Source organism: Penaeus vannamei, chromosome 21 (assembly GCF_042767895.1).
Source record: "Penaeus vannamei isolate JL-2024 chromosome 21, ASM4276789v1, whole genome shotgun sequence".
NCBI lineage: Eukaryota > Metazoa > Arthropoda > Malacostraca > Decapoda > Penaeidae > Penaeus > Penaeus vannamei.
Genome location: NC_091569.1, coordinates 14,207,002 through 14,219,501, shown reverse-complemented (window position 1 = coordinate 14,219,501; position 12,500 = coordinate 14,207,002). Strand labels below are relative to the sequence as shown.

Genomic DNA, 12,500 nt, shown 5'->3' with positions numbered 1-12,500 from the left:
TCCCCCCCTACTTGCCATTGCATGACGACTGGTTGAATCAATACCCAGTGTAAGGCGTCAGAGTGTAGGCATGGTCGTGTTTATATCTAGTCTTCCCATCGTCCTCCTACCCCTTCCCTTCCTTCTTTTTCCTTCCCTTCCCTTTCTTTTGTTTTAAATATTTCTCTCTCTCTCTTTCTCTCTCTCTCTCTCTCTCTCTCTCTCTCTCTCTCTCTCTCTCTCTCTCTCTCTCTCTCTCTCTCTCTCTCTCTCTCTCTTAAAAATTCCTTCCTTCTCTCCCTTTTTTTCTTTTTTCCTTTTCATTCCTTTACCTTCTTTTTCTTCTTTTTCCTTCCTCTCCTATCCCTTCCCTTCTTTTTTTCTTCCTTTATCTTCCTTTCCTACCCCTTCCCTTACTTTTTCTCCTTTTCCTTCCTTTCCCTTTCCATTCCTCCCCTCTCGTGTTCTTTACTCTCGTATTCGTTACTACTCTCCCCTCTTTCCTCTACCCTACTCTTGTCCCTTCTTGTTTACTCCACTCTACCTTACTCTTCTCCTCGACTCTCCTCTTCTTCCCTTCTCTTCCCTCCTCTCTCCTCACTCCTGCTCTCCTCCTACCGCCTCGTCTCCCCCTTTCAACCCCTTGTCTCCCCTCCGCTCCCTTATTTTCCCCCAAATCACAGCCAAATCACAGCTTTCTTACAAGGGAGGGGAGAGAGGGTGGGGGAAGGGGCGGTGGGGTGGGTGGGTTGAGACAGACAACAGAAGAGTGTCGTGTAAAAAAACAAAAGAAAGAAAGAAAGAAAGGAATGGAAAGACAAGAAGTACGAGTATGTCCTCTCTTTGGGTTCGGCGGATCGGAAGACCGAAGACCGAACAAGTCAAAATTCGATAAGAAAAGAGATAGAGAAAAAAAAACTTCGTATCCGGGATGGAGGTAAACGCAGTGTAACAAGGGTTGATGGAGGAGGTAATGATATGGGGAAGGAGGACGAGAAAGAAGAAGAAAAAGGAAGAAGAAAGAAATAGAAAGAAAAAAAAAACAGAAGGCGAAGACTAACAACAACAACAAGAACAGCAACTACAACAACAGCAGCACTAACAACAACAACGTGAGGTCGGAGACTGGGGGGGAGGGGGTTCCGCAAGGGAAATTCGAACCGGGGCGACGACGAGGCGGATCCGAACCGAAAACCGAAGCTCCGAGTCCGTGTGAATCCGTCTCATTCAGGGAGACGAGAAGAATGAAAAGGGCATCGAAAAGGGCATAAAATCTCCCTCCTCCCTGTCTCCCTTCCCCTCTTAGCTTCTCCCTAATAATAGAAATTATTTATTATTCACCTCCGTTGTATTTTCGTGGCTACGGTTGAGCCCGCAATCGATGTTTGGTCGACGGGGGGTTGCCACTTCGGAGATTTCGGGTCGTGTTTTGTCAACATATTGGCTCGCGGATCTTGTGCTTATTTTGACAGCGGGGTTTCTGTTATGCGTTGAGAGGGGGGGAGGCATATTTGAGGGACATGCAGTGCGACTGTCAGCGATGTGTAGGATTAGATCTTCGTCGGGAGAACGAAATGGCTACAAATTCGACCTCCCATTGGTCAATATCTATGACGTAACGCGCGATGACGTCATAGCTCATTCTCTTCTGCCGGATATTTTCTTTTCAGGGATTGGCAGGTGAAATTATTTTGTTTGTTTGTTTTGTTTTTCAGCTTCCATATTCCCAGTGAAAGGACGGTACAGATTATGACAGAACAAGGGTTAATACGTGTGGAGCACCGTGTGCGAATGTTGGCAGCGGTGGTGGTGGTAGTGTTGGCTGCCGGAGGAGGAGCAGGAGAGGGGGGGGGGAGGGGAGGCGCTGGAAGTCTAGTGGGCGGTGGCAGGACGCAGGCGCCGGTGACGTCAGCGTCCGCCTGGAAGCTCGCGGCAGAGGCACTGTGTTTCTGGCGAGTGTTCCGTCTTGCTGTGTACACCCAAGTCGCCGTCTGCCGGGATATTTTTTGCGCGGGTTCTAGTGGAGATGGGGCCGGGCCGCGGTGTAGCGTGGAGGCAGCGGTGTTAGGCCAGCAAAGCCCTCAGGACTTGGAGCTTCGAGGCCCTTCCTCCTTCCTCGTGTAGTGTCCGGGGCAGCTCAGCTCCGTCGCCGATCAATCACTCGCTGGTGCCTGGAAGCCATCTTGCCTCGGCGTGAGTATACTCCAGCCGCGCCCACCGCCTCTCGCCCTCAGCCCGACGAGCCCTTTGCTTTGCCCGACGGGGAATCCGGAAGGCCAGGGAGGGGGGCTCGGGGAAAGGGACACTTCACCAAGGGTATTTTTTTAGGCTGAGGGGAAGGGAGGGAGGGAGGGGGACGTCGCTCCCTCCAGTGTCCCGTGTTGTGACGCAGTTCCCCCTTGTATTTTTTTTTTTCTCCGCCGCACCAGCTGCTCTGCAACACACCTCTCCGCCTTCCTTTCTGTTCTTGCAACGAGCGTCGGATCTCTGTGCAATTGAAGTAACGGTTGAGGAGGCGTTGCATGCAAATTGCGAAATCTGCGGATCATATGTTCACGAGAGATTGCAAACCGAGAATTCCTTCAGTCAGCCCTCTCCGTATTGCAGGCGGGTTCAGCTGAAGTCCTCGTCCTCTTGGTCATCATCCCAGCTGGTCCTCCAGTTCATCCTGCGGGGATAAGGATGGCGACCAACGAGGACTCCGAATTTTACCTCTCCGACTCCTAATACTCCGATCTCTGTCTCTCTTTCCCTCCCCCTCCTTCTCCCTCTTTCCTTCCCCGTCTCCCTCCCCCTCCTTCTCCCTCTCTCCCTTTCCTTCCTTCATCCCCTCCCCCCTCTCTCTCCCCCTCCCCCTCCCCCTCCCTCTCCCTCCTCCCCTCCCTTCTCCCTCCTTCTCCCCTCCCTCTCCCTCCTTCTCCCCCCTCTCCCTCCTCTCCCCTCCCTCCTTCTCCCTCTTCCTTCCCTCCTTCTCCCCCTCCTTCTCCCTCTCCCCCTCTTCCTCCCCCCTCCTTCTCCCTAATCACATAGCCACCCAGTCCGCATTAGATTTCGATTCAGGGGGTTTCCATGCTGATTTCAGAGGCTTCCGTGAGGGTTTCGGATTACATTGCTTTGCAGTTTACGGCAAAAAAGGGAGATTTTTTACGTAATAGAATAGGGATTTTTCTCATGAGGAATCGCGTTTATATCAACTAAGAATCCAAGATATATATGTCGAGAATTCATGATAGAGAGACGTTTGATAGGATGGGTAATCGAGAAAAAATATCGGAAAATCAAGGATGGTTATGTAGAAGTTTCTTTTATGAGAATTTTTGGGGGGGATTTTTTTGCAAAGATAAAAGGGAAGGGAAAAAACTTTTTTTTCGTCTTTGATAAAGTGACCTCGAAAATTGCTAGAAAATTGACATAGAAAATGATTTTCGGAAAAAGAAATATACGTTGGTTGCAGCAATTGCACAAAAAATGCATTCTAATCCATCTAAATGGAACATATAACATTCCGTTTTTTAGTCCACTCTCTCCGCCCCATCCGGAATCAAATTTGCTCTCCCAATAGAATCTCAAACTGGGTTGTGCAGACAGCCGGCGATAGGCCTACTTCGCACAGGTACGGCGCGTGTCTGAGCCGATTTTCGTGTGTCTGCGTCCCCATTTCACATCGATGTAACCCGTGTGTTCGGAGGCCTATCGCATAGGCTCTGCTCGTGTGTAGTCAACCGGCAAAGCTTTGGCCTGGGTGTAGGAATATCCTCATCCAGGGTGGGCTCGCGTGTGGGTAGGCCTATCTCGCTCCGTTTCGGCGTGTGGTAGCGGTTCGCCGGGAGGTAAGACCGAGGATATTGATCATCAGCTGTTGTTGCAGCTGGGACAACACCGGGGGGGGGGGGGGAAGAGGATGCAGAGGAGTTTCTGGTTCCTGGAAACTTGAGGTTATAGTGTTCCGTTGAACAGGATTTCTCGGGTTATTCTGTGTTTTGTTTTATTTTAATTTATTTTATTTATGTATTTATTTTTGTTGAAGAAAAGAGAGGTGGATGATTTGGTTTCTCCGTAGCTTGTCTTTGGTCTTGGAAGGAGGCAAGGAAAGAAGGAAAAAATATACTGCAACCGAGAAAAAAAAGATGTCATGTCACAAAAAGATTTTTAAAGATAATTATTTGCTTTTGATTTTTTTCTAGTTCTTTCGTGTGCGTTTTTTTCTCTCCTACGTGTTTGTATTTTTTCTTCATTTTTTACACACGAACGCCCGTACACGAGGGGAAATTTCACTCAGATCAAACCGGTTTCGTATTGGGGAGAAACACGAAATGCAAGCAAGCGAGAGCAAACATTGGCAAGTAAAAGCAAGCAAAAGCAATCCAAGGCAAGCAAGAAAAAATAGCAAAGTAGCAAGCAAAACCAACCAAGAACGAGTAAGAAATATAACTTAGTATCTTGGCCATTCGATCAAGCAGACTCAAGCCAAAGCAAGGAAAGTAGCTTAGTCATTCAGGCGAGAAGCGAGAGCCATCAAGGGTCGAGGAGGTCAATACTTTAAGGGGAAGGGGGGAGGAGGGGGAGAAGGGGGAAAGGTAGAGAGGGAAGGGGTGAAGGGGAAAGAGGGGAAGGTAGGGAAGAGGGGGAGAAAGAGGAAGGGATTAGGGGAGAAGAGGAGGGGGATAGGAGGGGGAACGAGGTTGAGAGAGAGGCGATTGATGAGGTCATCTGAGGTCATCAGGACATGCGGGGGAATGACGAAGGCGAGATGAGGATGGGGTTAAGCGGGGGGGGGAGGGGGGATTATGGAAGATTAGCCATCTTTTTTTTTTTTGGGGGGGGGGGATGATAAAGAAGGAGATGGATTGATCCACCCATTACGGATTATGGTGTTTTGGGTATAAATGAAGTATAAAGGATACAATAAATAACTTCATATATTACTTTTTTGTATGAATAAATAGGGAAATAGGTAAATCCATAAATTCATTATTTCGTTTTTTGTAGAGCTAAAAAAATGGATACATTACCAGGTTATATAGTAATGTTATTGGTATATATAAAAACAATAGATAAATTAACAGATTAATTGTTAGATAATGAGGGAATGATGGAAGAGGGAACAGTTGATAGTAGAGTGGCAGGTGAGGGAAGAAATTGCGGCCATTTTGACTATTGTTTTTTCACCCGGAGACAAGAAAATCTATATTTGGAAGGAAAACCAAAGAATCAGATACTTGAATTTGTTTTTCTTTTTTTCTTCCTCTCTTAGCTTGAATTAAGCTTGTTTTCGGCACAGAAAGCACGCAAGCAAGAGGGCAAGCAAGCAAGCTGTTATAGCGACTCGGCAATATCTGTTTTGCATTTGCAGTCGCCTCTCTCGCCTCTTGCGCTGCACCATGCGGGCGGAGCTGGCGACGATAAGACGATGGTTCTCCCGTTCGTCGCGTGTTCAGAAACCCAGCGAGACAGTGCGGCGACAACCCCCCCCCCCCATCCCCCCCTCTCCCCTCTCCCCCTCTCTCCTCTCCCCCCTTTTCCTCTGTGAGTCATGGTATTTATGGATAGCCTCGAGACACCCGATAACCCTTCCCTCCCCCCCACACTCTTCCTCCTTCTTCCCCTCCCCCTCCTTCTTCTTCCCCCTTCTCCTTTTCCCTTCCCTTCGTTCTTCTTTTTTTCCGTTCTTCTTTCCCTTCTTCCCCTCTCCTTTTCAGTTTTTCTAACCCTGTTATTTCCATTTTCTTTCCGTCTCTTCCCTCTTCCTTCCTCCCTTCATCCCCTCTCCTATTTTCCCTCATCCCCTCTTCCCCTTATTTCCCCCTTCTTTTCTCCTCTCCTTTCTCCCCTCCTTCCTCCTTTCTTTCCTATTCCTCTCTTTCCTCCTTCCCTCTCCCTTCCTCCCCTCCTTCCTCTTCTCTTCCCTCTTCCTTTCTTCCCTTTTCCCTCTCCTATTTCCCCCTCTTTCCCCTCTTTCCCTGTCGACGCCCCTCTTTATCGCGAAGCTCCGCCGGCCGGCTCTCTCTCTCTCTCTCTCTCTCTCTCTCTCTCTCTCTCTCTCTCTCTCTCTCTCTCTCTCTCTCTCTCTCTCTCTCTCTCTCTCTCTCTCTCTCTCTCTCTCTCTCTCTCTCTCTCTCTCTCTCTCTCTAGCTCCTAGTCTTTTTTTGCGGTTCTTGGGTTCCGTGTCGACTTGGTGGATAGATGTATAGGAAGTTGGGTAGTTAGGTAGGTAGGTAGGTAAATGGGTAGTTATTTAGGTAGATGGTTAGTTAGGTTGGTTGATAGGTAAATGGGTAGTTAGGTTGGTTGATAGGTAAATGGTTAATTAGGTAGGTAGATGGGTAGTTAGGTAGATAGATGGGTGGTTATGTAGGTAGATAGGTAGGCAAATAGGTAGATAGATGGGTATACAAATAGATAGTTTGGTAGATAGACAAATAGGTAAATAGATGGGTAGACAAATAGATAGTTAGCTAGATAGATAGGTAGACAAATAGCGAAATAGGTAGACAGATAGTTAAGTAGACAAATAGAAGGTAGACAAATTGAGAAATAGGTAAACAGATAGTTAAGTAGACAAATAGAATGTAGGTAGAGAGATGGGTAGACAAATAGATAATTTGGTAGATAGATAGGTAGACAGATAGATGGATATTTAGATAGATTAGATGGATAGACATAGATGGATGGGCATAGGTGGAAATATAGAGAAATCGACTGGTTCTTGTTTTGTTAAGGGTATTACGTTGGAAATATTTTTTCTCTCTCCTCTTGTTTCTCTTTTTCCCTCTCCTGTTCTTTCGTCTCATGTTTCTCAATTTTTCCTTTCCTTTTTCTTTCCTTTTTTCTTTCATGTTTCCCTCTTTTTCTCTCACTCTTGCCTCTCATGTTTTCTTTATTTTTCTTCTCTCTTTTATTTCTCTCCCTTCCCACCTTTTCTTTCCTCTTTCTTTCCATTGACTTCTCTCCCTCCCTCCCTCCTCCTCCCTCCCTCCCTCCCTCCTTTCCCTATTCTTTCTCTCTCTTTTTCTCTCTCTTTTTCTCTCTGCTCTCTCTCTCTCTCTCTCTCTCTCTCTCCCTCCCTCCCTCCTCTCCCCTCCACTCCTCCCTCCCTCCCTCTTCCCTCCCTATCCCCCTCTCTCTCTCTCCCTCTCTCTCTCTCTCTCTCTCTCTCTCTCTCTCTCTCTCTCTCTCTCTCTCTCTCTCTCTCTCTCTCTCTCTCTCTCTCTCTCCCTCCCTCCCTCCCTCTCCCTCCCTCCCTCCCTCCCTCCTCCCTCCCTCCCTCCCTTTCCCTCCCTCCCTCTCCCTCTCCCTCCCTCCCTTTCCCTCCCTCTCCCTCCCTCCCTCCCTCCCTCCCTCTTGTCTCGTTCCCGAATCCCGAGCTGTTGTTTCTCCGCGCGACCCGACCGCTGTTTTCGGACGTCGCCGACTCCCGCCCGACGCCTGCCGAGGGATGAGTCGGGGGCCGTTCGCATGCAGATCGATTTCGAGCGGATTGGCTGTCGTATTTAGCATGGGTGTCTTGGGGTGACGGACGGACGCTCTCCCTGTCCTCCCTCTCTCCCTCCCTCCCTCTCCCTCTCCCTCTCCCTCTCCCTCTCCCTCTCCCTCTCCCTCTCCCTCTCCCTCTCCCTCTCCCTCTCCCTCCCTCCCTCCTCCCTCTCTCCCTCCCTCCCTCTCCCTCTCCCTCTCCCTCCCTCCCTCCCTCCCTCCCTCTCCTCTCCCTTTCCTCCTTCTTTTCTTGATATTCTTCCCTTATTCTCTTTCTTCCTCTTCTCTTCTTTATCCCTTGCATCTCATTCTCTTTCCCTCCCCTTCCCACTTCCCGCTTCTCCTTCTCTCCCTCCTTTCTTCCCTTTCCCCTCCCTCCCTGCTTCCTTCTTTCTTTCTCTTTCTCCTTCACCCTTCCCTCCCCCCTTCCTTCTTTCTCTTTCCCCTTTCCTACATACCCTCCCTCCTTCCCTAACACCATCCCACCACCCTACTCCTCCCTCACTCATAGCGCTCTAAATCCCTCTCTTCCTCATGACACCCATTCCCTCCACCTCCTCCCTCGTGACGCCCTCCTTCCCCAGTTCCCCGTTATTCCTTCGCCCATTTCCTCATTGCCCCCATCCCCCCCCCATCCCCCATCCCATCATAAGTAGAGTGTACAACATGCGGGCACAGCGTGACGGGGTATGGCGATAACCTACTTGCAGGAAGTAGGCTATGTGTGTGTGTGTGTGCGTATGTGAGTATGTGTGTGTGAGTGTGTGTGTGTGTGTGTGTGTGTGTGTGTGTGTGTGTGTGTGTGTGTGTGTGCGTGCGTGCGTGCGTGTGTGTGCGTGCGTGTATACCGTCGGATTTGCGTGCGTGTTGACGGATGTGTGTGCGTGCTTGTAGCAGTCCTGGCGCCCATTGAGGTTTTCGTAGTCGTATTGGTATTGACTGGTTTAGCGTCGAATAAACACGCACACACACACACACACATACACACGTGGAGGGCGTGGCTATTTATTTATTGATATCCCTATGATTACAGATAATGCTATCTTCTCTACGATTATTGTTATTAGCGGCGTTATCATTTTTTATTGGTCTTTGTCGCTTATTCTCATATTTCAGTCATAGTGTTTTTTTTTATTTTCTTGTTTCTATTCCGCTGTGAAGAATCTGGAAAGGACGATGTAAAAAAATGCGTTTTTTATGCATTCATTCTTCGGAAGTTGTTGTTTGTGTGTTTTTTTTTCATTTTCCACTTCCATTCATCCGTTTTCAGAAGCGGGTTACTTATTTTTATCACTTTCTGTGTGTGTGTCGCTTTCTCTCACTCTCTCTCTCTCTCTCTCTCTCTCTCTCTCTCTCTCTCTCTCTCTCTCTCTCTCTCTCTCTCTCTCTCTCCCCCTCTCTACCTCTCTATCTCTCTACCTCTCTACCTCTCTACCTCTCTACCTCTCTACCTCTCCCCCTCCCTCCCTCCCTGTGTGCATGTGTGTGCGTGTGTGCGTATGTCTCAGCAATCACCTTTTACAAGTGAATGCCATCCTGTGTTTTCTCAGAGCTCTCCATTCTTTAGGTTGTACTCTCCCTCTTAATCTCTTTGCCTCTTCTCCCATCTCCCTCTTCATATCTTCCCCTGTATTCCTCTTTCTTTCCTTCTCCCTCTGTATCTCATCCCCTCCACCTCCCCTTCTTTCCCTTCTCCGTCTTTATCTCTTCCCCTCTATCTCCCCTCCCTTTCCTTCTCCCTCTTTATCTCTTCCCCTCTATCTCCCCTCCCATTCCTTCTCCCTCTTTATCTCTTCCCCTCTATCTCCCCTCCCTTTCCTTCTCCCTCTTATCTCTTTCCCCTCTATCTCCCTCCCATTCCTTCTCCCTCTTTATCTCTTCCCCTCTATCTCCCTCCCTTTCCTTTCTCCCTCTTTATCTCTTTCCCTCTATCTCCCCTCCCTTTCTTTCTCCCTCTTTATCTCTTTCCCTCTATCTCCCTCCCTTTCCTTCTCCCTTTATCTCTTCACCGCTATTCCTCTTTCTTTCCTTCTCCCTCTTTATCTCTTCCTCACTATCTCCCCTTCCTTTTCTTCTCTTCTATCTCATCCCCTCTATATCCCCTCCCTTTCCTTCTCCCTCTTTATCTCTTCCCCTCTATCTCCTTTCCCTTTCCTTCTCCCTCTTTATCTCTTCCGCTCCATCTCCCCTCCCTTTCCTTCTCCCTCTATATCTCTTCACCGCTATTCCTCTTCCTCTCCTTCTCCCTCTTTATCTCTTCCCCTCTATCTCCCCTTCTTTTCTTTCTCCTTCTTTATCTCCCCTCCCTTTCCTTCTCTCTCCTTATCTCTTCCCCTCTATCTCCCTTCCCCCCTCCATCTCCCTCCCTTTCCCTTCTCTCCTCTTATCTCTTCACCGTTATTCCTCTTCCTCTCCTTCTCCCTCTTTATCTCTTCCCCTCTATCTCCCCTTCTTTTCTTTCTCCTTCTTTATCTCCCCTCCCTTTCCTTCTCCCTCTTTATCTCCCCTCCCTTTCCTTCTCCCTCTTTATCTCTTCCCTCCATCTCCCCTCCCTTTCGAAGTCTCCTCCCCCGAATTCCCCTTCGCCGCAGACCAGCTGGTGATCGATATCGACCCCGGACGGCGGTGAGCCTGCCTGGCGCCGCTCTGCCCGCACCATCTGCCGCCCTCTGCTGTGTCGGGGCTCTGTTTTTGCTCTTAATCTGGTGTGTGTTGGGTCGTGGTTCATTTTTGTATTTTTTGGTTCGGTTTTGGGTTTATTTGTTGTATTTTTTTGTTTTTGTGTGTGTGGATTTTATGGTTTTGGAGCTGGTTTTGCTTTTTTATGGTGTATTTTGGGCCTTTTTTTGAGGGGGGGGGTAATTTTCTGTTGTATTTCGTATCGATTTTCTTTTTGTCATGTTGTTGGTTCGATTTTGTCTCTATTAGGGTTCTATTTTGCCTAGATTGGTGGTTCTTTTTTTTTTTTTTTTTTAGCTTTTGTTTTATTCTACACGCTGTATTTTGCCTCTCTGTACTACCTGCTGTATTTTGGTTTGCCTTCCACATACCATACTTTTGGCTGTGTTTTATTTTAGCTGCTGAATTCTGCCTCCGTTTTTGGTTCTCTTTGGCTCCTGTCTGCCGTCCATCAGCTGTTTCTGGCTCTGTTTTGCCGCCATTTGCATTTTTTTCGTGCTTCACTCTGTTACTTAGGGCTATTTTGGGATCGCTCTTTGTGATTTTTTTTTTTACTATTGTTTTAACAAGTTTTTGATGTCTCGTACTGGTAAATGATATACTTTTTGTTTTTTTTCTTTTTACGGGGGTGGGAGCTCTGCCTATTGTCCTTTGCTTATATGGCTGCATCGAACACACTCTGCTGTGCTTTGCTTCTTGTTTGGACGCTTCGCTGTCGTTTCTGTGTCCTATTTTTTCTCTTATGTTTGCCCCATTACTTGTTATTGCTTTCTCTATCTACGAAATTTTACCTTCTTTTAGTGTTATTATTATTATTATTGTTATTATTATTATTATTATTATTATTATTATTATTATTATTATTATTATTATTATTATTATTATTATTATTATTATTATTAGCTTATTATTGCCTTCTCAATCTGTTGTGTTCTGTTGCTCGATTGCATTGTTGTTCTGTTGGTATTTTCCATCTGTTCTCCCGTTCCCTCTCTGTCTGTTCTTCGAGTGTTTTGTCCCTCTCCTTGGTGCTATTTTCACGTTCCTTTATCTTCCAAGAGCTTTTTTTTCTTATTATTTTTGGCTTCATTATGTCGACCTGGTACTATTTTCGCCTTTTGTGGCACTCTGATGATGCTTTATATCGCCCTCTGTTCCTGGGGCTTTTGTCTCACTCTGTCTCCATTGTCTGATTTTTTATTTACGCATTTGTTTGTTTATTATATCTATTTTAGATTTATTGTCATTGTTTAGGCTTTGTCGCGTCTACCGCCTTAATGCTTTGTTTCTATTTTCGTCTTTATGTATTAAAATGACTATCTACTGCTCTTGCTCCGTCTGTGCCACTCATCATCCCTTGTTTTATGACACTGTTGATGTCATGGTGGCATGGCTGTCGTTTGCTGTTAGGGTGAGACTTGGGAATACTTGGTCTTACTCTCAGATGTTTCCTATGTTGATTACTTTGTTTGTGTTTCTCGGTGTCTGTGTATCGCTCTCTCTCTTGTCGTTCTTTCTTTCCCTCTCTCTCTTTAAATCTTTCTCTCTCTGTGTAAGTCTTTCTCTCTCTCTCTCCCCATCTCCACTCCTCTCCCCGCTTTCTCTCTCTCTCTCTCTCCCTCGCTCCTTGCCTCCCTCGCTCCCTCCCTCTCTCCCTTTTTCCCTCTCCCTCTTCGTCCCTTCCTTCCTCCCTCTCTCCATCCTCTTCCTCCCTCCCTCCCCTCTCTTTTTCTATCTCCCTCATAAACAACCTAAATAAAGGTCATGAAACCGATGCCATATTTTTTGAATCTTAAATGTCAGTATCTCTTTTGTTGCCTCTTTTATCCTACATCAATATAGTCGCTGTTGGCAATTGATTCTTAACTGTGACAGTACGATAACTTTGATAATGTTATTTCCGTCATGTTATTTGTTTCGACCTTTCTTAATACCAGTTTTGCGTTGTTTTTCACTGCACTGAAACTCTCACTGTCGCCGGCTGCTCTATGATTTTTTTTTTCATTATTTTCACTGATCCCAATAAAATCACCGTAATTCAGCTGTCATCGTTGTATAGATGTCGCTGCCGTCATCTATTCTTTTTTTTCCCTCATTTTCGTCACGTTTTCTCGATAGTGTCTTTCACTGTTACCTCACCATATGTCACTGACTTCCCTTTCTTTTTGTGTACTTCACCAACTTTCCTTATCCCAGCAGTGTCAGTGTAGCCGATTTACCCCTTTCCTTCACTGTACAGCCGCCAGCTGTTCCTTCCCTTAAACCGTATTTTAACAATCACTTTCGCCAACTGTTTCTTTCCTTCACTGTACTCAAACAAGGTCACTGCTCTCACTCCTGCCACTGCTCTCACTTCTGTCACTGCTCTT

At 46.9% G+C, this 12,500-nt stretch overlaps 1 protein-coding gene across 13 annotated transcripts in view; it reads left to right on the top strand.

The window, feature by feature from the left end:
- The window catches only part of unc-104 (kinesin family member unc-104), a 179,603-nt gene that overhangs the window by 43,973 nt on the left and 123,130 nt on the right, over positions 1-12,500 (top strand). For 11 of the 13 annotated variants that reach the window (XM_070135938.1, XM_070135936.1, XM_070135932.1 and 8 more), the window contains exon 1: positions 1,909-2,172. The exons of 1 other annotated variant lie outside the window; for it this stretch is intronic. The gene's annotated coding sequence lies outside the window, so the exon portion shown is untranslated. Of the gene's footprint in view, positions 1-1,907; positions 2,173-12,500 lie in introns of those variants that run through there. One more of the 13 variants, XM_070135930.1, reaches the window with a different exon arrangement.